At 34.3% G+C, this 26,296-nt stretch overlaps 2 non-coding genes across 2 annotated transcripts; one reads left to right on the forward strand and one right to left on the reverse strand.

Moving 5' to 3' along the window:
- Window positions 1–8,640: 8,640 nt before the first annotated feature.
- Trnar-acg (transfer RNA arginine (anticodon ACG)) lies at window positions 8,641–8,713 on the forward strand. The gene has a single exon. It is a non-coding gene; the product is annotated as a tRNA-Arg (tRNA).
- A 90-nt stretch (window positions 8,714–8,803) lies between these two features.
- On the reverse strand, window positions 8,804–8,886 carry Trnal-cag (transfer RNA leucine (anticodon CAG)). Its single transcript has one exon. It is a non-coding gene; the product is annotated as a tRNA-Leu (tRNA).
- Between the last annotated feature and the right edge of the window lie 17,410 nt (window positions 8,887–26,296).

A 26,296-nucleotide genomic window follows, 5' to 3' on the forward strand; every position in this document is an offset into this window, starting at 1 on the left:
TTATTCTATTCGTTTTGGGGTCCCCTAAGACCCTATTAAATTTTATTCTGTTTAGTGAAGTACTTTTAAAGTTATGCCAAGAAAAAGTTTTATTGTAGCTACAAAAAAGGGTGATTTTTGCATAACCTCAAAGGCCGGGTCTTTTTGCTTTGTTGACTTTTTGACCACGCGGGGGATTGGCAGCCACACCCCCTTGCATGCGTATCGCTCGGTCGCCACATCGCTTAAGCAGTGTCTGCGTCTCTTCTGGAAAAAAATCTGTATTAATTATGTTGCTGCATCATTTTGTCTCGACAAATATTTACACGAACTTTTTACTGAAATATATAACTCATGAGAATTTTCACCTTTATTTTGAAGAATTGGTAAGAAAAAGAATTGAAAATTGCTGTTCAAGTAAAATCTATAATTTAAAAAAAACTAATGAAAAAAAATAAAAAAAAATAAAAAAACTCTTAAATTAATTTGTAAATACCACCTAAAATACAACATGATTGCGAGGAAGGCACCAACCACCTTAAGGTGGATTAAGTAACTTTTTTTTCAATTATTATCAGAGAAATGATAAATTTGTTTTAACTTTTCCAGTTTTAACCAAAAAAATAAACAAAAGAAATTTATTTACAGGAATCTTTATCAATCCGAATCACATTGGATAAAGAATTGTAACTGATTAAACATCCAAAACAAAACAAGGTACATACCCTACCCGTGGATTTACTCTATATCATTGCCTCAATATTATATTAAAAATGTGAACTTTAACAGAAACTGATGAAAATTTCGTAAATTTTTGATGTAAAACTTAATGACAAAAATCTGTCACAATTCCCAGATGTAATATAACCCTAATTTGTATTTCTGTGTTTAAAAATCAATTTAGAACATAAATTTGAATCAGAGACTTTCGTCCGTCTTTAAAATAATAAATACATAGATTTTTTTGCACGCTATTATGCAATCTACAATGCTCCTGTAGTAGCGATGTTTTCTGAAACTATACATCTTGGAAAGTTATTCTGAGTTGGCAACAAAAAGCGAAAAAATCACGAAAAACCTGCCTATATGGAACCTCTACCAGAACGCTTCTCTTGCGTCAGTTCTCAAGTTCATGCAGTTTGGATACATAAAAAGGGCTCCCTGGCACATGACGATATGCTTCCAAGCCCCAAGCTTTTCCTACTGTTTCTTCTTGATCGCTGCTCTCGCTCACTCTGTGTCTTTGGTTGTTCTTGTCTTTAACCTTCATCTCCTGGTAGACTTGTTTGCTCCCCCACACTTCTCTCCCCACCATTTCCTCTTCCTTCTTCCTTTTTCTTTTTCTTTCCGCCATTTTTTCCTTCTCTTTCTCTACCCTGCAATATGCACTTTTTCATTCTTATTGTTTTTCACTGCAGTTTCTCCTCTTTCTCTTTCTTCCTATACTTGATGTTCTTCTATCTTTCCATGTCTGGTTGATCAATGCAGTTGGTTGCAGTTTCTTCTTTTTTTCGTTTCTACTTTACATTTTCCTCTTTTTTTCCTTCTTTAACGATCGGTTGCGTTTGTGTTGGTGTGGTTTAGTTCCCGTTCCCGCAGGGTCTGCAAACCCTTTCCCAGTGGCGTTTTCTTCTTCTCACTCGACCTCGACGGTTCCGAGGGCTTTCGTGTGTGTGTGTATGTGTGCGTTCTGGCCAGGGTCCCGGGGACTTTGGTTGCATTGTTTTAAGATGGCATTTGCAGGCCCCTCGGCCCAGAATGAAGGGGGATTTTTTTTGCGTTCGCTTTTGTTTTTCTTTTAGGAAGTTTTTAATTTTTATTGGCACTCATTTTGGCACTCTCGCATTACTTGGGCCAGGAAGCTTCTTGTTTGTCGCGTTTTTTTTTGGGCTGGCATGTCTGGTGAAGCGTAAACGTAAATGAATTGCACCGAATTGTGCATGCAGCATGTCGTGCCGTGCACGTTTCGTCGGCGGAAAACGTGGGGTTCGAAAATTCTGCCGGTTTTGAACGTGGTGGAAAAACATACGTTCCGAAGTTTGGGAGTTGGGAGCGTCCTGCTCTGGAACGGATGTTTGCAGGAATTAAAAATTTTCACAGTTGGTGTGTGGGAAAGCCATTAGCTGGGAAAATACATTGTTGTAATCCAAAAATGGAACAGAATCCTGAACCATTTTTTTTTCAGAAACGATATTGGAAAAATAGATCAAACTGCAGAGCAATTCCAGCCCAAAACAGGAATTTATTAGGTACTTTTTTCTCGACCCTCTCCGATTTCAATGAAACTTTGTAGACATGTTATCCTAGGCCTATAAAAGCCATTTTTGTGTATATGGAGCCAGTTACACTCGATAATGACATTTGAGAAGGGCGTAAGTGTTTTAAATATTTTTGTGTTTCGTAATTTAAATATTGCTGTATCTCGAAGCCGTTGCATCGCATCAAAAAGTGATCAAAGACAAACTTGTAGGAAATTTGACGGGCTTTCCGAAAAAATACACTGAAAGAAAAAAGCACTCCACTTTTATGAGATTTTTTTGATTTTTAAGTTTAAAAGTCAAATTTGAAGGTGAGCACACGATTTTTTTTCGCTCAAAATTTTTGTGAAAATAGCCTAAGATGTTAAAAAAAGACTCACGAAAAATGCAGGAAGAGCAACTCACCTTAAAAAATACAAAAATCTTTTACTGAAACTGTTTTTTTCAAAAGTGCTCTAAACGTCAAAATTTTCAAAAACCGAACACGAGAGTCGATTCTCCAGACAATTTTATATAAAAGTCTCCATATTGACCATTTTCCTAAGTCCAATCCTTGTGAAGTTACAGCGGTTTTAAAAATAAAAATGTTGAAAAATAGGGTTTTTGATGGTTTTTGGCAATTTCTATATGACAGACCTGATTTTTCAGTCTCGAAAATATTTTTACCGAAAAGCTAGTCCAATTTCCTATAAGTTTGTCTTTGACCCCATTTCAATTGGATGCATGGGCTTGCAGAAAACGAAACTATTGGCACTACGCCCCCCGGGGCATGGCCTTCCTCTAACGTGGGATTTCCAAAAATTTGGTGTCTTCGGAAAAGTTATAGGTATGGATATGGACTACACTAGAAAAAAATGATACACGGTAAAAAAAATTTTGGTGATTTTTTGTTTAACTTTTTGTCACCTAAACTTGATTTGCAAAAAAAACACTATTTTTATTTTCTTTATTTTTTTGATATGTTTTAGAGGCCATAAAATGCCAACTTTTCAGAAATTTCCAGGATGTGCAGAAAACCTCTAAGCGAGTTATGAATTTTTGAATCAATACCGATTTTTTCAAAAAATCGAAAAATTGGTCGCAAAAATTTTTCAACTTCATTTTTCGATGAAAAATCAAATTTGCAATCAAAAAGTACTTCAGTGAAATTTTGATAAAGTGCACCGTTTTCAAGTTATAGCCATTTTTAGGTGACTATTTTGAAAATAGTTGCAGTTTTTCATTTTTTTAAATTATTGCACATGTATGCCCACCTTTGAAAAAAATATTATAATATTATAATATATCCTCTGAAACATATAAAAAAAAAATAGTGTTTTTTTGCAAATCAAGTTTTAGTGACAAAAAGTTAAATAAAAAATCACCAAAATTTTTTTTACCGTGTATAATTTTTTTTAGTGTAGTCCATACCCATACCTACAACTTTGCCGACAGACACGATCAAAAAAATCCTTCAAAAGATACAGATTTTTGAATTTTCACATATCATTTTTGTATGGACAGCTGCCAAATTTGAATGGAGAATTATATGGACAAACTAATGATGCAAAATGGCTTCTTTGGGCATACCGAAGGCACCAAAAAAGTTTCAGTCGGATTAAAAAATCCAAAAATTAAAATTTAAGAAAAAAGACCGATTTCGTAGAGAATTGCTCTACTACAACTGCACTACAGCTGTAAACATAAACAAAATAGAAGGCTATGTTCAAGCTCAAGCGTGACATATTTTTTGGTTCTAAAGTGAACTGTTTGAAACATTTTGGATCTGAAAAATTGAGTGCTTCGCCCGGTTTTTGTTCGTAGACTAAACGATGGGCGGCCAAAAGAAGCCTTTTTCGTTTTCCACGTGACGAAAAATTGCGTAAGAAGTGGGTGTAGAGCGTCCAATTTCCCGGGGTTACAAATTTTCCGGGAAACGGGAAATTTTCAATCAATTTCCCGGAAAATGTTAGGTTTATTGAAAATTGTTCTGATCTTGGCTCTGATTAATATTGTGCAACGAAACTGTATAGGACAGCGACTTTAATGGTTAAAATAAATGTGAAGATCAATGGCCCACTGAGAATTTTGGCTCGAGTTTCGACTCGATTCAGGGTCAATTGACTCAAGGCTCAAACCAAAATTCTCAGTGACGTCAATTGACTGCATGTCAAAAAACATACAACAACAATTAAATGAATATTTTTTCGAATTCAAAAGCTCAAATCGTACAATAAAAAAAAATCTTTGGTATTTTTTGTTAAGAAGTTTTTTTTTATCAAAGTAGCAGTAGTAGTAATAAAATGAATTCATACTTTACAATCATAAAATTTCTTTTAAACTTGCCTCTGTGACTGTGACTTATACTGCTTTCAGCTCTTGAACAAAATAGTAAAACTTTATAGTTTTTCCTTAAAAATCTACCTTCTCGTGTTTGGTTTACTTCAAACAACTCAATGTTTTCAAATATTTGGAGCTTTTTTTTTAATATGTTTGCAATTTTTCTGCAATTTTTAAGTTTGTAGTTGGCTTTAGTCGAATGTTTTTTCATAGCACAAAAAAATGATTTAAATAATTCGATTAAATAACATCATTTAACAACCAGTCTTCCATTTTTTCATATATAACCCTCTCACACCCATTATTACACCGGTGCTCCATAATTCTCCTTTGGCTGGAAGGGTTTTTTTTTTAAATATACCAATAATTCTTTTAAAAGTAATAGTAAAAATTTAATTCCATGAGGCTAGATCTGTTCCCAGATGCATCAGAAATTAAAATACTCGTAAAAAATCTTGATTTAAAAATTCCTGATCATCTGAATAATTTTATATCGACTTAACCATAAATTCTATTACACAAAATTATGTTGATTTTCTTCAACTATTTTTTTTTTTCAGAGGAATTAAAAAAAAAGTTCCAAAAATTTTAAAAAAATGTATACTTTCGTTTGAATTTCCCGAGAAACGTGAAATATTTTTTTACGGGAAATCCCGGAAATTCCCGGGACGGGAAATTGGACGCTCTAAGTGGGTGGAATTTTATGAATCGTAAGAGCAACCGAATGGAAGTTCCGAGATTATGAATCATTAAAGCGCAGTGATAATATCGGAGTGAGATTATTCAAAATTATGTCGCAGGAGTCATTCACAGTTATTGATAATTCGTCGCTAACATTTCAAAAAGTGTCATAAACATAGGCTTTGCGTGAGAAGCTGTAATTTTGAATGGTTGGTTTCTGATGATGTAATTTTACCTCAATTTAGACTGAAAAAAGGGACATTACACCAGAAAAGTGGTAAAATTACACATTTCCAGAGGTAAAATTACAACTTTTTTGTGACATAAAAGATGTACCCATTCCCAAATGTAATATAACCATGATTTTTTTCTGTGTAGCATATCAAAATTTAAGCGACAAATTATGCCAATCTCGATTTCTACTTTTTCTTAAGATCAAAGCTCAAAGCTCGACGCCATCGACTTTTTTATTCCTGACTAAGCAAATTATTAATCGAATACAACACTTGCTACATCTTGATAGCATGTTGCGAACAGTAAATTGGTTCCGCTTTGACAGTTCAGAATTGAGGCCGCTTTGCGAACCACTATTCAGCACCCAGGTATGACTGTTCTAAGAATTTTATTATTTTATTTATTTTAAGTAATGGTTTCGACCATCTTTGATCATTTTTTTCTAAGTTTTAAAATATGTTTTTGAACTCTTGAATAGCCAAAATACGAGTGTTGTATATTTCTATGTGAAATTTGATGAACCTTTAGATTTTTTCAGGTATGATTTTTAAGGGTGAAAACTTCGGAAGAAATACCAAACCATCAATTAAAAAAAACATTTTTGTACAATTTTGATAAATCTTGAAGAAAACATGCAAAACCCTTATGCATGCACATTTTTATAATATCTGCTCTACAAATTTTTGGAGCATTGATACTTTCTGATAAGAAACCTTGCATAGTTACAAAAAAACGTGAAATTGTAAAATGAAAAACTGGTCTTTCTGGGAAGTAGTTTCTGGGAAAGTTCAGATTCGGGAAATGCATTAAATTTCCATAAAATTCAATATAAGAAACTGGAAAAAAAATAATATCATATTTTTAAGCAACTTTTATGGGTACCGTATTTCAAACCCGAAAAAGTATCGGTCATCGCTTAAATTTTCAAGTTATTGCAGTTTTAGTGAAAAAAGTTGATTTAATGTTAAAGTTAATAGATATTTGCAATTTTTGGATATTCATGGATATTACAAGGAATCAGGGGACCATATTTTCAGATATGAGCTCTTTGGTTACTTCAAAGCGAATGAAACAATTTTTTTCTGACCTCAACATGTTTCCTTTAAAGCCTAACTAATAACCTTTCTTTTGAAATGCGGCGCCTTATCGCCAAACAAAAAAAAAGTACGTATCTGGCTAAGGAACTCCCATGCCAATTTGAGTTAAATCGGAGCACTTTTGATTTGGATACTTCCTGTTTGACGTAGAATCGCTGTATTCTGTATTCTTCAGAGTTCAAGTTTCCAGAAAATCCAAAAAAGCAAATTGTTTTGCATATATTTTCAAATGTTGAAACCTTAGAAAGCTCGGTAAATCTCTGATCAAAATTGATTTCAGTTTCACAAAAACTAGTGTGAGATATTTTGCTTATTTTGACACTTCTGTAAATATTTGTTACTCATTGCACGATGATATTACATCTGGGAATGAGTACATCTTTTATGTTCGAATAAATGTGCAATTTTACCAGTAAAATGTGTAAGTTTATCGCTTTTCCGGTAAAATGTCACTTTTTCAGTCTGAATTTTATGAATTACATCACAAAATTTTATATCTTCCCAAATAACACATTTTTTACTGTGTATCCGAAACTAAAAATTGTTATGAATCATAATTCAAAATTTTCCTGTTTTCAGCATATGGCCCAATTGATGCTCATATCGAATTTATCTTTAGAATCTTAGTTTGAAAAACTTATATGCATAACTGACTGCCAATGAAAGTTGTCAATAAAGATATTTTAGATGCACGCTCTAATATAAAACATTAACAACACAGCAAAAAAAAGTGTAAATTTGGAAGATGTAATTTTTTTTATATTACCTCTTTTATGATGTTATATAACCTCAATTAAGACTACAAAAGTGGCAATACAACGAAAAAGTGATACATTCACTCATATTTAGAGGCAAAATTCCACCTTTTTCTGACATGAAAGATGAACCCAGTAAAAAAAGTGTAAATTTGGAAGGTTTGATTTTGGGAGGATGAATATTACCTCTTTTATGATCTAATTAAGACTGGAAACATGACATTACACCAGAAAAGTGGTAAAATTACACATTTTCAGAAATAATATTACACATTTTTTCAGACACGTGCTCTACTCACATGTTATATTACCATGTTTTTTTACTGTGTACGCAGTCCCATATGTAATATTGTTCATTTGTCCTTCTTTAATATTTTTTTTTAAATAATCAACACCCATCAAACCGTAGCCAGTGGGATGGTTTCGTTTTCAGTGGGTGGCCCACACTAGCTCAATTTCGACATAGAGACAGATTGAATGCAAGTTGGATTCGCCCCGAAAAAAAAAACTCAACCCAACCCACCCAAAAACCAAAACCGAAAAAAACGATCGTACGACAGGCGGAAAACCAACCCAGCACGAAGAGAAGAGAAAAATCACGGAGCGTCCGACCATAACGAGTGTGTGTGTGTGTATGCGAGTGTGCGTTCAAGTGTATGTGTGTGTCTGTACGTGTGCCCTTCAAATTGTCGTCTCTTGTCGTGAGGTTTTTTTTTTTTGCTTCTTCCCGAGACTGATTTCGCTTTCCATTTCATTCATTCCATCGTTTTAGCATAACCCGCCCTTTCCTACAAATTTATGCTACACACAACACAGAAAAAATGAGCATACATTGCCATGTTGCCGGCAGATTGATGTGTGTGGCATTACCATTTATTATGCTGGTCCTCGACGCGTCGTTGGCAGGAGGACCACGACGATGATGATGATGCTGCTGCCATTGTGTGTTTGTGTGCAAATTTGCTGTTTTGCAAGAAAGAATGGTGAAAAAAACTGCAGCATAATTTTCATGGTCAAAGTAATTTAAAAAATTATGTGGCATTGCCTGCGTGGTTGTGTGTGTGATGTTGAAGGCAATCGAGCGACATAATAATAGCTATGCGAAACATATTTCAAGGCGCGTCACTTTGGGAGGCAAAAAAACGGGTTTGGTTCTGCTTGCCATCATGCTGCAGCATTGTTTGCAAAGGATGTGCTGGCACCGATTTTTATGTTTAGGTTATTGGAGCACCGGCACATGACGAGCAACTACAAGTTTTTCACTTTTTATTGTTGGTAATACACGGAAAGTTTGACATTTACACCTAATTGTAACAAGGTCCTGTGGCGCAATGGATAACGCGTCTGACTACGGATCAGAAGATTCCAGGTTCGACTCCTGGCAGGATCGATTTTTTTATCGGTTTACTTTTTGAGTGAAATAACGAAATAATGGTCTCTCTGGCTGAACTACAGAATTGATACTCAATTAAAAAATAATTGTCAGAAGTGGGATTCGAACCCACGCCTACAGAGTAGACTACGACCTGAACGTAGCGCCTTAGACCGCTCGGCCATCCTGACATGTGTGTGTTAAGATTTTCGTCAATCAAGATAGTCAAATTGCAAGTTTTGCAATTTTTAATCTCGATTTGCTACTGTAATTAACAAACTTCAGAATTGGACATAAAGAAAAAAACACATTGCAGCGGAGGGTTTAAAATCGATGAAACCTTACTTTTGTAAGTCAAGTTCAAAAAGACCTTCGAAAAGTGCATCTGCAAACTGCAGCTTCGTTTGCATCTGCTGCTCCCAAACGAAACTGCATCCACAGCAGCTTCCTTCATCCTTTGGACAGAGTCGTATTCTTCCCCCCCCCCCCCCTCCCCCCTCCGCACTGCGGAGTCCGCAGTCGCCGTATCCTTCCTCGAACAAGTTATTCTTTGCTCCACCGTCGCTTGCTGTTGATCTTTAATCGTCTCCGACATCGACACAATCGGCCAACCCCAGCCACAGCACGGAAGACTTGCCGGGAAGAAGCTGCCTCAGCTGAACTCCTTCGTTCTCAAAAGTGGAGGGCCGCAAAGATCAGACGACAAAGAGCACACTTTCAATCTTTATTTACTGCGACGAGACGGCAAGTCGGTCGGACTATCCCGAGAAATGTTCGCGACTTTGTTTCGAACTCACCGTACAGCAGAGCGGTTCCACGTCAAATCAGCAGGTCGAAATAATGTTAGAGAGCCAAAGACGAAGTTTGGACAAACAGTGCATTCTACTCAGTCTTAGAGGATTCATCAATTCGTCGCCATCGTGCTAACGCCATTTTATGCAGCTCGCAATGCCTCACCTAGTGACCTTCACAGATCCCCAAAATTCGATTTCAATCCTGAGATATTCAGCGAAATCCGTAAAAATTCCGTGCATTTTTGTCACTTTACATATGGAAGTAGTTTCAATCTTGTAATTATAGCACGGGACTCCAGCAACTAACTTCAATCAAACTTCGAGACAATGCACATAATGATCAGCCAATCAAAACGTGTTTGTTATTGTTTACATTGTGTGCTTTAGTTTTTGTTTATTCATGGTCAAACATTAAAACGCGTTTTTCTCGGAACGTCGAAATGGCGGGTGTGACAATATAGCACGACGACGTCGAACTGACTGTATGATAATATTTTTTTGATGTTTATATCCCTCGACTCTGACCGACATCGAGGGGGAAGAGATGGCAAAAAAATAAAAAAGTTAATTAACGTCATGATTCGAATTCCCGGACGCTTCGAAACCCGGACACCTCATTTTGTTTTATCAATTATTTGGATATAAGTTCGCATTATGAATGTCAAAACTGTGTTATTTGATAAATTCTAACATCAACTTTCATTTAAAGTTTGTTTGAACGATGTAGTTGATGTCAAAATAATTAAATAAAATAAAATTATAAGATTACCAAAAATGCGAAACATTTCACGTGAAATATTTCCTAGGCGTCCGAAGCACCGGGAATGCAAAGCAGAAATTCATGGTTTTGATTTCCTTAAATTCTAGCAATTTTTTATATAAGATATCGATTGTTTTGATGTTAACAGCTTATTTGAGACCTAAAAGAATGCCATTCACTTACATTTCAAATTAGTGCGATTCATAAATAAAATCGAGTGTCCGGAATTCGAAGCAAAAGTGTCCGGATTTCGAATCAGCTTTCATCAGTGTCCGGGATTCGAAGCACAACCAGTCATTTTAATTTGAAAATTTTGATGAAAAATTGTTAGAAAAGACATATTTTGCATGCATTCTCTTAAAACTGACTGTTTATACTACATCCTGATAATATTTCTACATTCCCAACTTGTAACATGTTTTTTTACCAGCTATAACAAAAATGTTATGCTACTAAGTGTCCGGATTTAGAATCATGACGTTATAGGCCACGGTTTCAATATTTAAATTGAAAAAGTATTTTAAAATGCATTAAACACCTATCCAGTTGTTGTGCAATCATTATTATATTGTTATTATATTTTCATACAAGTTTCCCGAAATAAATATATTCCTCGCAAGTATTTGTCCATTTTTTGTGATTTTTTTAAATATACATAGAATAAAATGAAAGAATCCTAATTTCAATTTGCTGAACTCAATTTAATGTTCTTGTTCAACTTATCAGTTCGTCTGAAAATTTTATTTATTTAAGATAATATTACTTTCATAAGCATTCACAACTGGGAATAGATAATATTTATTAGTTTTGCAACAAACTTTACGAAAGATAGAAATGGCATGAAAATTAACTACTATTATGCTGTTATGTTTTTGAAGCGAAAAATGTTATACGAACCATTTGAAAATATAGTACCCCTTACCGCCAAAATCAAAAATGAGTTAATTTTTGCAATTTTGTTTACTATGACTAAATTGGATGAAAATTTAATTGGAATCATGAAATGCCTCAAAAAGGGTTGTACAAGAAGCATTAAATTAATTTGTTTAAAAGTGTGAAATTTTAGTTCAAAGTTGAAAATTTATAGAGCATTGAGGCTACCAAGGGCGTAAAAAATTCAAAAATGAAAAAATTGAAAAAATATAGATACTGAGTCATTTATTCAAATGTGAATTATTAAATAATCATTTAAAATAAAACTTATAAAATGAATATAAAAGTTGCCCAAAAAAAGCTAAATTATTTGAAATTTTTTATTTCAAGTGAAAAAGCAGACTTTTAAATTAAATAAAATGCTTATCGTTTTATTCATGAATAACAAATTTTCTGCATGTTTTTTTTTTCTTTTTTTTATTTTCAACTTATTCTGTTAATATAATTAATTTATGATAATCTCTTAATCTGTTCACAGAGACATATGTCAAAGCAATTTTATGGTTTTGGAGCATGGATCCATTTGACTCACTGTCCAAATACTGTGATTAGAGAAATAATACTTCTTAAATAAAAATACTGATTTTTCGATATTCTACACAAATTGAAAAACAGCCAAAAAAATTTACAAAATTTTAAAATGTTCTTGAATTTGTATGATTTTTTTACAATCAGTTAAGGCAATAATTAATCCTCACACTTAATTTGACCTTTTATGTTGCTATTCTATACAATCAGAACCAGGATCAGAACAATTTTCGATAAATTGTTGAATGTTGAAATTTTCCCGTTTCCCGGGCAGCTGTCCATTCAAAGTTGATATAATATTTTTCAATTTCATATTATGAAATTCAACAATCTGCTTCAAAAATTCATAACTCGGTCAAAGATGTTTTGCCAATTCTTGAAATTTCTGGAAAGTTGGCATTTGATGTCCCCCAAAACATATCACGAAATAAAAAAAAGTGTTTCATTACAAATCAGGATTAAGTGACAAAAAGTGAAATTAAAAATCAGCAAAAAAATTTACCATGCATAATTTTTTTCAGTGTAGTCCTTATCCATACCTACTACTTTGCCCAAGACACCAGATCGATCCAATAATTCCTTGAAAAGACACAGATTTTCGAATTTTCATATATCATTTTTGTATGGACAGCTGCCAAATTTGTATGAAAAATTATATGGACAAACTAATGATGCAAAATGGCTTTTTTGAGCATACCGAAGGAACCAAAAAAGTTTCAGCCGGATTAAAAATTACAAAATAAAAGAATGACCGAAATCTCAGAGAATTGCTTGTAAACAAAATCATTTGTTTTTGAAGGTTAAAATTTAACAATATATTTCGGTCCATCCAATATTGATTCGCATCTAATTTTCTTCAAAAATCAACATGTGAATCAAATTCAAAACATTAATAAGTGTACATCAAATTTCAAATTTGAAATTTACTTTTTTCTCGTGAGTATCTGCAAACAAAGTTGCAAGTTAAACGACTTCCATCTGCTTTCCAGCCACTGGATGACCCATCTGCTTCCTCTGCAACTCACCTTGCAACAATAAGTCCCAAGTAATCCCCGAAACCGCAGCATCCTACACCCTTGAAAGCCACGTGATAATCCACAGGCCGCGTGGCAGGTTTTTTTTGTTTGCTCCAACGCGCTAACCTTTGGACCATTCGACAACATAACCTCAAACAGTTCCAGACTTGCACGTCCTTCCCTGAATCCTTACTACCCCCATTCGAACGCTTGTATGTTTGTTTATAGACATGGTAAATGGGGTTCTTGGGTTTTGAGTGTTGTGCCGCGCGAAAAGTAAATAAAAACTTCGTTCGAAGACGTGGTCCGATACCTTGCCGGATAAGATCGACGGTGTAGGACGGACTACGGCTGTGGCTAAAAGTTCAATATTATTATTATTTATTATTATACGGCCCGCTTTGGCCAGCGCCGTCGTGGCCTTCTCGGGCCCTTTATTCCGAGTACGTAGACTTGGAACTCGAGAGCAGAACTGGTTTGCTGGCGCGCTAACCATGAAACCTCGTGGTCATCAGCTTCCTCAGGGTTCTTTCCGACTCAAGCAATCTTTAAACCCTTGAAAGTAAACGACAGATTCTTAACCGTGTGTTCTTTCGCCTTCTTCTTTTTTTTTGCAGAACAACTCTTAAACCCATGTAAGCGGAGTCCCGTCTGATGGCGCGTTCGTTTGAGTGTAAGTAAGGCAGCATGGCAACAGGCATCCTCCCCGTCCAGCATCTCCAGGAAATCGTCCACTTTGTGTATCCTACCAGTTCACACTTTTGCTTTCGTAGCCCATTTATCAGCCGCTTTTGCCATGGCACGACTTCATCGTTCCATGTGAAACCTCCTCGGGTCTCCCGGCATTGACCCTGACCCTTTTTGGAGACCCGCACACTAAGGAACAACACGTCCCACGTTCTCCCCCCGCTTTCCCCACTCTGTAATTATAAGTCATTTTGCTGGAAATCGTTATGTACTGTGGGAGAAGTTGCTGCACAGCGGATGCATAATTTCTGCGCGTCCCTCCCTCAGCCCTTAACCCACGTGATTGTGAAATTCTGTTAAATGGCAGACCAGACCCACAGAACCACGAGGGTTTGAGGAGTTGAGGGCCTTGGATCGATGGTATGGCTACTTCTTTATTATGCTGTTCTGAGATGTTCAGATTCGATCTTGAAGAGCATACAATTTTATGCTGCCGGGGCACGAAAGCTGTTTCGCCAGCATTGAATAGATGAATTTCTTTAAAACTAGATCACATTTTATTTGTACTCCACTTCTCAATAAACTTTGATGCTTTGAATATTGGAAAATCACTTTTAATATAAGGCTTAATTTTCAATTCCATCAGGAATTGAAAACAATTGCGATTTCGCATTTTCTCAAAATTTTGATTTTTTATTTTGAATTTTGGATGAAACTTTTTCTAAGTTTTCCGAATGTTGAATAATTCATTTTGTATAATCAGTTTTTGCATTCAAGTCTCTATACAATTTTGCGGGTTAGTCATACAAAATAGGAATGTAAATATTATTAAATCTTTGCCTTCAAAACGGATTTTATGATCGATTTGGTGTCTTTGACAAAGTTGCATGTTACGATCAGGACCTTTTAGAAAAAAATGTTACTTGAAAAAAAAACTTTTTTAGTTGGCTTTTGATGACAAAAAAGCTGAATTCCCAAAGAGAAAGGAATATAAAGGAATCTTTTGAGGTAATTGCTAGGATGGTTCCAAATCTGGTGGCGGAGTTATACATTTTTGATAGAGCGGTAACGTTTTGAACCAATTGAAGATACAGTCTGATTTTCATTACATTCTATTTCAGAGCCAAATTAAATTTAAAACGAAAATACCCGAGCAGACGGAAATAACTTGGGAATAACATTGTTTGTTATTTGAAAATACTAGGCCAATAACATTTTATGTTATTTATAACAAGATTTGTTATTCGTCGTTATGTTTTTTTTGTTATTGGATTGTTATTGTAATAACAGACTTATAACATTTTTAGTTATTTTTCGAACAAATCTTTGTTATTATTTTTTGTTATTTTAACAACTAATCCGATCATCCCAATAACAGTTGGAGGTATTCTTCCATAACAAAAAATGTTATTCCAAAGTTGTGTTGGCTCTCAACCAATATCAGATTAATAACAAATTTTGTGATGATAACATAAACTGTTATTAAACTCTTATGCAAAAATGGATTTTTCAAGAAGATTCCATAACACATTCTGTTATTTTAACAGTATTTGTAATTGAAATGGCATGAATTTTGTTATTACCGTCTGCCCGGGTAACTTTAGACAACAAATGTTTTTTCAGTACCCTAAATTAAACCCTATTTTTCAAATTGCGTTCCCTCAAAAACTGTCGGATTTTTAACGTTAAAAAAATTGTGTGGAAAAATATTGAAATTATTTTTAATGACAAACTGTACAAACAAAAAAAATACTTTCCGTCGTATCGGGGTTTCCAGCTTGGATTTTGAGATCATTTCAAAGAAACCTGGAAATCTGGAAATTTCGGTTCGATTTTTTTTTTATTGGAGGTCAAATATAGTTGGTTAGAGTCCCCAAGGCATATTGATAAGAAATTTTAGTAAAATCAACATGAATGCACCGATTTTCTGTGATTTTTTTGAACAAATATCCCATAAAATCGAAAAATAATCTTCAAAAAAAGTTGTGTTAGACCCCCCGACGAAATATACATACCGCATTTTTTATCATTAGTTTGTTCTAAAAAACACACCGTGCGGGAGAGTTATTCAGGACATTAAGGGCAATATTTCTACGGTGTTAATTTCATGAACATGAATTTTGTAAATTTAAAAATGCGAAAATGCCCATACAATTTTTATTCGCTTTGCGCCAATCGTGGGCTTAACCAAAAAAAAACGAAACTATTGGCACTACGCCCCCCGGGGCATGGCCTTCCTCTAACGTGGGATTTCTGCTCCAGCGCCTCTGACGAGACAGGAGAAACCGGGACCGACGTTTTACTTCACCATCCGATAGAAGCTTAGTGGATAATGCGGGAATCGAACCCGCGTCTCATAGCATCATCGGGATCGGCAGCCGAAGCCGCTACCCCTGCGCCGTGGGCTTAACCAATCGCTCCCAAATTTTGGGAGGTTGTTTGGAACCCTAAAAAGAACCCAAAAAATGTGTTGCTGAAAAAATCAATTTTCGATTCCATCCTAATGGCCCATAAGATAAACCAAAAATTTTGAGCTCGTTTGGTTAAGGTTTATTGCTTCCACCATTGAACTGAAGTTAGTGTAATACTTCTAAAATAACAAATTGCACAAAGAAAATATTTTTATTCGATCGTCTTGGTTTATTTTATTTTGGACAAATTTCAAAGAAAGCTAGAAATCTGGTAAATTTGGTTCGGTAACTTATTATTGGAGGTCAAATATTGGCCAAATATGTAAACTAGAGTCTTCCAAGACATATTGATAAGAAATGTGATGGATATGCACATGAATCCATCGGGTTTAAGCGGCTTTTCTGAAGAAATATCCTATAAAATCTTTAAAAAAAAAATCATAAAAAATAGTTGCTCTGCACTTCAGACGAAAAATTTCGATGAACTTCGCTAAATGTCGGGAAAGAGCCCTTCTGTCATGGTGCCAAATATCAGGCTTGCCGAATATTTCTCTACAAATTTTACTACCAAATCGTTAAATTGACCAACTTTAAGTCCAACTAAAAACATGCCACCACATTCTGCAAAACATACTGCATGAAAGTTTCGTTTCACAAACACGGATGTTGGTGTCACATGGCTCTGCCATGAAACCACCCCTTTTTCCCCCGACCACCCCGGGAGCAACGGCAAATCATTTCAACACCCTCACGGAATGTTGTTTGTTTTTTAACGGGTAACATGATCCACACTCTACACAAGCTATGCTGAAATACTTCCAACCATCAGCAGCAGGATCTGCATCGTGGCGGACCCCAAAAAAAAAATACCTCACCGGGAGAAGCGAAACTCAAAAAAATGGAAGCACAACGTTAAAAACAATAAAAACACGCACACATCGGGGGATCGTCGTCGCATGGGCGGACGCGGGCACTTGAGGGTCTTCCCCCTGGCGGAGTTTTGCAAAGCGAACGAAAAAATGGTTCGCACAACTGTACCTCGGTGCACTCCTTTTTTTTATTTTGGGTTTTCGGTACAAAGTGCACTGCAAACGGCAAATTGCACATGCCATCCTTTTTTTTGTGCGCCTGGAAATGGGCCGGAAAAGACAGATGCATTCTTGACCTTGAAATGTTCCTTTGGATGTGTGGAGTGCGTTCTCGCGAGAGATGGTCTGATTCAAGGTTGAGGTTACAGAAGGAACAAAAATGTGAACGAAATATGTATTTCTTTGGTGATTTTCATGAATTCACAGGACAAAAATGGTGTAGGAATTATCATGCTGTAGTTGTTACAAAACATGATTGATTTTCTATTAAAAAAACGCTGATTGATTTACCCGTGAGCAACTTTCTACGAAATCGGCCGATTTCGACCATATTTATTTTTTGTATTTTTTGATTGTGCTCAAACTTTGTGGAGGCTTTCCCTATGACCAAACAAGCAATTTTGTGTCATTGGTTCACCCATACAAGTCTCCATACATTTTTTTTTCAAACAGCTGTAACTTTTGAGTGAATTTTAAAAATAGATACATGGAAAAAAATCGGATTTTTTTATAAATTTGTTTTCACAAAGCCTCAATTTCCCGTATTTTTTGATTTTCGAGATTTTTTGATATATTTTAGGGGACAAAAACCCGCAACTTTTGAGCCATAGAGAAACATGGTCAAAAAATCTGCCGCTGAGTTATAAATTTTTGAAAAAAATAGTGATTTTTGGAAAAAAAAATCGACATTTCATGCAAAAACAAATTTGACGTAATTTTTTAATGTAAAATTGTAATTCCAATCGAAAAGTACCTTACAGAATTTTTGATAAAGAGCTCTGTTTTCAAGATATAGCCACCGAAAGTTTGATTTTAGCTAAATATTTGCAGTTTTTCTATTTTTAAAAATAGTGACCATGAGTGACCATTTCTGAAAATATTTTTTTTGAAAAGTTCAGAAAATTTGATATAAAATTGTCTAAGAGGCATTGAAGACTGGACCTCCGGTTGCTGAGATACAGCCACTTTAAGTAAAAGAAACAATGTTTAGCCCTTTTAAAATGTTAGTCTTGATTAAAAGAAAATTGGGATTGTTTAGGTGAAACTTAGAAAATTAAATTTTCGTGTTTCTTTTACTTAAAGTGGCTGTATCTCAGCAACCGGAGGTCCAGTCTTCAATGGCTCTTAGACAATTTTATATCAAATTTTCTGAACTTTTCAAAAAAAATATTTTCGTCAAATTTGTTTTTGCATGAAATGTCGATTTTTTCCAAAAATCACTATTTTTCAAAAATTTATAACTCAGCGGCAAATTTTTTGACCATGTTTCTCTATGGCTCAAAATTAGCTGGTTTTTGTCCCCTAAAACATATAAAAAAATCTCAAAAATCAAAAAATACGTATTATGGGAAATTGAGTTTTTGTGAAAAAAAAAGTTCATAAAAAAATCTGCAATTTTTTTATCCGTGAACCTATTTTTTTCTCAATAGTCCTCAACAATACCAACAACTTTGATCAGAAAATCACTCAAAAGTTACAGCTGTTTCAATATTTACATACCATTTTTGTATGGACAGCAGCCAAAATTGTATAGACTTGTACGGGTGAACCGATGATACAAAATAGCTAATTTGGTCATAGAGGCCCCCACAAAGTTTAGGCAAAATAAAAAAATACAAATTAATTCCATTTCCGGTTTTGGTAGAGAATTGCCCCCGTGTGTAAACTTGACAGCGAACTGCAGCCCTCACCACCCTCACCTCACGTTTGATTCATGCTTTAAATCAGTTCGGATGAGAATCATTTCAAATAAGAATGAACAATTTGAAAGAATTTCAGGCATTTTTTTTTAATTACGTACAAACCTAATAAATTGTTAAACAATTCAATTTTAAAAATTAAAAATTGACACACAAAACAATATTTATGTCAAATAACATCATAATTTCAATAAAATTTTAGTGCAATCAGCTCAAAACAGTTTAAAAAAAATTAATGTACTGTTCGGATCTACATTGACTCAGAAGGGTCATTTTTTCATTTAAAACAAAATTTTTCATTTCGGAATTTCGCGTTTTTTTTAACTTTGCAGGATTATTTTTTAGAGTAAAACAATGTTCTACAAAGTTGTAGAACAGACATTAACAAAAATATTGGGGTTTGCTTATAAACATCACGAGTTATCGCGGTTTTACGAAAAAAAAAGTTTTGAGAAATTTACTTTTTGCGTTTCTCTTTGTTTCGTCGTCCGTTTCTCTCGCGGGCGACAATGAACGGTCATGATCGACGAGGACTAACTTTTTCAAAACTTTATTTCGTAAAATCGCGATAACTCGTAATGTTTATAAGCAAACCCCTTATGTGTAAATATCATTTTTTTATAATTGTCTGTTCTACATCTTTGTAGAACATTATTACACTCTAAAAATGCAATTCAATTCAATTTGGTTTTATTGGTGAATAATCAAGATAATAATAAGTTCTTTTGAGGTACATTACAGAGTTTTGGAGTTCTTTTCAGCTGTGTGTTACATCATAATCCATTTTGGAACAATTATTGCTTGTAAATAAAGGTGTCACCAAGATTAAGAAAAATTAAGAAAAAAAACTTACTAAAATTACAAGGGAAAGGGGATAGAGATAGAGAAAGCTTAAAACTAGATCACAGTTTTTTATCCTTTATAGATGTGCTTGATCATCAGCTCCCCAAGGGTCAGGAATTGCTCCGCCTTGTTACGGCAGGTCCGAAACCGCGTCATCATCTACCCTGCGAGAGCAAAGAACTCTGGCAGGGTGAAGAGATCTTCCCCGGTAACTTCTTGCTGGGCCGCATTGCATACACTCTAAAAAATAACCCTGCAAAGCTGAAAAAAAAACGAATTTTGTTCTAAATAAAAAAATGACCCTTCTGGGTCAATGTAGATTCGAAAAGTACACGAATTTTCCCTTAAAATTACATGTTCCAAATTTTGTTTACAGTAGAGTAACGGAAAATGGCAGAGTTTTTAAGGCTTTTTCAGTGTTTTTCTCGACGAAAAATACGTTTTTTCGGAATTCTTAGTACGCTATCAAATCGGGCGTCTAATTTACGAGATATCAAAAAACGGACCTCAGATTCGTGATCAGCGACAAAAGTTACCCCTAAGGAAAAAGTTTCACCCAAATCGATGGGGTCGGGGCAACTTTTCCCGATTTCGTGTGAATTGGTATAGAATTATTCAAATATAAAAATTTAAAGAAGCAAGACTGGATTTCAACATTTCAATACAAAAAGGCATGGAGTATACTACAGTACATACTGTTTACTAATCAAAGTTTTAACGAAAAAAAGGCGAAATAACTACTGTTTGCAATACTGTTCAGAAAAATTCACTGATATTCAATTTTTTTTTAATTAAATTAAACACAAATATGTTTAAAATTATTATAAATACAGCGGAATGCATTTCAAACTGTTTTGAGCTGATTGCACTGAAATTATGAAGTTATTTGACATAACTATTGTTTTGTATGTCAATTTTTTATTTTTAAAATTGAATTGTTTAACAATTTATTAGTTTTGTACGTAATTTAAAAAAAATGCCTGAAATTCTTTCAAATTGTTCATTCTTATTTGAAATGATTCTCATTTGAAATGATTTAAAGCATGAATCAAACGTTTTAACATTCACTATACATTTGCTGAACTGATTTTTTTCGAAATTTATTGAATTTTTTATACACTTTAAATTAAGAAACTAAGTTTATCTGACTTAGGGACTATCTGTAAACCACTTGAACACTTTAGGAAGGGAAGGGGGTTGCAAAATTTGCTGAATACTCCTCAGCTGCCATGTAAACATACACAGCTAAAAAAGTAGTAATCCAGCTGCGTGTAAAAGGCATGGGTGTAAAATAAACTTTGCATTATTTTATGAAATTCTGTGTAATATTACACCCTGAAATATGTAGCCCATCAGTATGGGAAACCTACTTAACTGAAATGTCAAGCTCATATATGCGTTTCTCCATACAGCTTTTCATCGGTCTGATGGCCGAGTGGGCTAAGGCGCCAGTCCTTACTGTTGGTGCTGGGTTTGAATCCCGTCGGTTGCAACTTTTTTTTGTGTTTGCAAAAATTGTACATGCAGTGTGTAATATTAAGTGTTTATTTTGACGAAGGTGATGTGCATGCTTTTGCATGCGATTTTACCATCGGATTTTTTGCTGTGTACTGTGTGTTGGTATATTTCTGACTATAAATCCTCATCACAGGTATATTTAGAAGAAAAAAAGATTACTTGTTTTAAACTTAAAAAAGCTTGTATACGAAAAAAATCAATTCTTAAAATCGTGAATTAAATTCACGAATGCGAGAACCATGAAGGAATATATTCACGTTTATAGTGCAAATGCACCATACTCATGAATAAATTCCTACCTGGTTCCTACCGAGAATTGATTTTTTTCTGTGTATATTATTTATATTGTATATTTATATTCTCAAATGAATGTGGCCATTATATTGCTAAAACACTCTCTTTATATATTGTCCATTACCAATTAATCGCCAAACAAAAATCAGAAATCAATGCGACCGATTGTTGTATTCATATAATGAATTTATCTTCCTCTTTTCCAACACATGCACAAAAGCACAATAACGGTTGGCGTTATCGACATTTATCGACTCTTTCAATCACCGGATCAAACCGTTCATCGATACTCAATCAATCACCTCATTTCTCAATCAAACAATACCAAACGCACTTTATAAATCATTTCCATAGATTTTTTTTTCAATGAATTCAAATTGATGTATGTTTGCGTGTGTATGAGTGTCGGCGCCTCAATTGCACCCATTCATACATTGTGGTTTGGTTGAGCGTTTTAGCAGAATGCATTACTGTGAATACAAAGAGACGAGTTGTTCCTTTTAATTCCGCTATATATTTTAATATCTTGACAGATACGTATTTCGTCTACTACTTGCAGACTTCATCAGTGTTCTGTTCTCGACTCAACAGAACAACTGATGAAGTCTGCAAGTAGTAGACGAAATACGTATCTGTCAAGATATTAAAATATATAGCGGAATTAAAAGGAACAACTCGTCTCTTTGTATTCACATTCATACATGTTTTTCTCCCCCGGAGATTGTGTCGGCTTTTCCACGTGGAAATCCGCAGGTCGGAACTTAATTGCACACGCTCCAGCAAATGCTTCCAGAAGAAAGGCGGGCAGAAGGTTGATGCCATTTCGCGGCAAAATTACCTCTCATAAACATAACGATTACATAATTAAGTAGAGCATTACAGCTAATTCTCGTACATGTGTGTGAGTGTATGTGTGTGTGCCGGTATATGCTACCATGTGAGAATGTTTAATGGCACCTTTTTTTTCTTGTTGGTGTGCATTTTAATTATGCGAAGAGCAGATTCTGGAAGGAAGTACTGGGAATTACGGGGTTTTTTCTTGAGGTGTTCAAAGAAGAACTTGTCGACTTCCATGAACTTGGGGAAAAGTTCTCACGATTGAAGTTGGTCTTTAGAATTTTTCCTCTGAACGTTAATGAAAACTGTTAATTGACCTTCAGGAATGCTATTATGATTCTGATTTATGACTCTTCCTGTAATTTTAATACCAAAAATAAAACTAAGAATTTCCGCCTTTTCTTCCAATTTTCAAAAAGCCAACCCATTTGTGAAGCATCATTAAACCGATTGTTGCACATGCACCCAGTGATGCGTGCAAAGTGCACTCTCTGCAGAGCTGCACTCGAGATGCGCACACAAGAAACAAGAAACAAGAAAATCTGCGGTAGACAACAACGAGGACTTAGTCTGCAGAATGGAAGAAAGTCAAGGTCAACTTGCGGGGTCGATCCATTCAACTGCAGCCGGTTGTTTTTTATATCATGGAGTTCCTGAGAAGTCTGCCAGTGAAGAATGGTTTGTAGTGGAGATTCGTTTCTTGGGAGAATTTATCCAGAATGGGAATTGCTTAATGTGATCATGGTTTTTATCTTGAAATTTTATTTGGTAGCATAAGACAGATGTTTGTAACAGGAGTTAGTAAATTTTCACAATTTCGCGGGCAGCGTGAAATTCGTGAAATTTGAGTTAGTTCTATTCGGTAGTTAATAAAATAAAGGAAGGATTTTCTTATAGTGTCACGTTCAAAATTGGTTAAGAAAATTGGTAGTTTATTGAAAAATAATATAAAATGAAGCATAAAAAGTACTTTCTGTAATTTTCAAGTAATCTTTTCAATTGAAAAAAAAAACGTCCCGTGAAACTTGATGTTTTAAAATTAAGGTCCCCGTGAAATTATAACCTTCATTAATTTTAGTAATTTAATAAAGATGCCATTAGACTATGGCAAACAAACAAACAAACAAATAAACAAACAAACTTTTTGACAGTTTGGCAGCCTGCATTTGTTTGCAGAAACGTCAGCCTGGCTTTGTTTGTCACAAACACCCAGTCACGAAATATTCTAGCAGAGCTGGTTCTGTCAGAATTCTGCTAGAACGATGGAACCTTTCTGCTAGATTGCTCTAAGAATATCCAGCTCTGTAAGAAATCTGCTAGAATCCTTCTAGAACGTCGTGACTGGGCAAGTTTGCGAGTTTTTCAAAATGTCAAACACAAAAAAGTGCAAGTTTGTTTGCCATAGTTTAATAGTCCCTTAAGTTATTTCCTATCTGTTACTAAAATGTCAACAGTTCACAAAAAAGATTTTCATATATATTCTTCTCCAAATTATTTTTTGGATTGATTTTTTTTATTTTGCTTCAAGAAACTATTAGAACATCAGTTTTTTTGTCTTTTGAAAAATATGAAAGTAAACTAACCGCGGATTGATTTTTTTCTGTTAGTAAGTAGCCCTTAATTTGTTTGTTATAAATTTTGAAAACTTTAAAATCAAAATCTGTGTTTCGTTTTTAATTAATCAAATGTTTGGGTTAATTTTGAAAAAATGTTTGGGTTAATTTGAAACAAAGGTTTCATTTTGTAACATTTAAAATTAGATATTTAATGTTAAAACGTGAAACCTTTGTGGACATGTTTTAACCATCAAATAAAATATGTGAAACACAAAAAAGTGCAAGTTTGTTTGCCACAGTTTAATAGTTCCTTAAATTACTTCCTATCTGTTACTAAAATGTCAACAGTTCACAAAAAAGATTTTCAAATATATTCTTCTCCAAATTATTTTTTGGATTGATTTTTTTTTATTTTGCTTCAAGAAACTATTAGAACATTAGTTTTTTTGTCTTTTGAAAAATATGAAAGTAAACTAACCGCGGATTGATTTTTTTCTGTTAGTAAGTAGCCCTTAATTTGTTTGTTATATATTTTCAAAACTTTAAAATCAAAATCTGTGTTTCGTTTTTAATTAATCAAATGTTTGGGTTAATTTTGAAGGGTTGTAAAAAGACATTGGTTTCATTTTGTAACTTTTAAAATTAGATATTTAATGTAAAAACATGACATGTTTTAACCATCGAATAAAATATTTCCAAAACTTCAAAATCAAAATCAATGTTGAACAATTCCAAATATTAGGGTTTCTTTTCAAGTTTTGGAAATATATTCATTTAAATTTTCACAATAGCTTCAATTTTTAACATTTAGAAAAAAAAATTACCAGAAATTGCCGAGATATTGTCAGTTCAAAAATGAAAATTCCTTTAAAAAAATTAAATCTCCTTCGAAATTTAAATAAAAAAGTCGAGTTTATTTTTTTTTTTTTTTGAATTAAATATACTTTATTGAATCTTTCTTATAATAATTACATTTGGTTTACATAATAAGTGGTCAGCTGTGGCTCTTCAGCTTTAGTTTGCTTTTCGTGATTTAAACACTGTTTATTTTCATAACTTTAAAAGTATATGATTTATCATTTTTGTAACACTAGGTACAATGAGGAAAAAAAAAATGTCAAGAAAACATAACCTAACCTAAAACTAACTTAAACTTACCATAAACTAAACCAATCCTTGAATCAAGGGGTATTCAGAAATAGCACATTTTTCCCTGAATTTCAAACATTTCTCTTGAATCTTCTGATCCAACGTTTTTACTTCTGCTAATTCATGAACCTCACTTGATCTTGTCCAGCCAGGAACATTCAAAACCATTTTGAGTACCTTGTTTTGGACACGCTGGAGCTTCAATTTATGAGTTCTAGCGCAACACTCCCAAACAGGTACTGCATACTCAATAACGGGGTAAATTATTTGTTTGTAAACAGCTAACTTATTTTTCAAAGAAAGCTTTGATTTTCTGTTAATTAAAGGATACAAACACCTGATGAGAATGCTGCACTTGTTCAATATTTTATCTACATGCTGCCGAAACAAAAGTTTCGAGTCAAGTATGAGACCTAAATAGACAACTTCCTTTGACCAGGGTATCGAAACATCATTCATTTTAATCAAAACATCATCCTTTGGGGCAAATCTGGCCGATTTGGAAAGTGGAAAAATGATGGTTTGAGTTTTGGCTGCATTTATGCGAATTTTCCAGTCGCCAAAGTATTCGGAAAGAACGTCAAGACCCTTCTGAAGACGGCCAACTAAATATCTGGTTATTTTACCCTTATAAATAACGGCAGTGTCATCAGCAAAAAGTGACAACACACCATTACCAGGAAGAGTAGGCAAATCAGATGTAAAAATATTGTACAGAAGTGGTCCAAGAATACTTCCTTGGGGAACCCCCGCATCAATGTTGAATAATCCAGAAGCAATCCCATTCAGAAAAACCCTGAACGATCTCTCCGAAAGATAGTGCTGGATAATTTTGATAAGATACATTGGAAAACCGTATAAATACAATTTATGTATCAAACCATCATGCCAAACATTGTCAAAAGCCTTCTCAACATCCAACAAAGCCATAGCAGTTGATTTAGACTCAAGCTTGTTCTGCTTGATGATTTTGGTTACTCTCGTAAGCTGATGAGCAGTATTATGTCCCTTGCGGAAGCCAAACTGCTCATTCAAAATTATATTATTATCGTTGGTAAAATCCAAAAGCCTTGAATAGATGACCTTCTCAAAGAGTTTGGACAGACTACTCAAAAGACTAATGGGACGATAACTTGTTGGCGACGTTGGATCTTTTTGAGGCTTCAAAATTGGTATGACTTTGCCCAGCTTCCAATTGGTAGGGAAGTAACCAAGTTGCAAACATTTATTGAAAATATTGGCTAGATGTTGAAAGAACTGATCACTCTGTTTTTTCAACACCAGATTAAAAATGTTATCAAAGCCAGGAGCTTTCATATTTTTCATTTGTTTTACTGCAACTTTGACTTCCTCACCAGAAACATGGGAATCTGCTGGAAATTCAAAGGTAGAGTTATTAATTGTTGAAATACTATTGGCAACTGATGTTTCTTTACGGCTGGTCATGGAAGCGCCAAGATTATGAGAACTAACAAAATGAAGCCCAA

Source organism: Culex pipiens, chromosome 3, assembly GCF_016801865.2.
Source record: "Culex pipiens pallens isolate TS chromosome 3, TS_CPP_V2, whole genome shotgun sequence".
Taxonomy (NCBI): domain Eukaryota; kingdom Metazoa; phylum Arthropoda; class Insecta; order Diptera; family Culicidae; genus Culex; species Culex pipiens.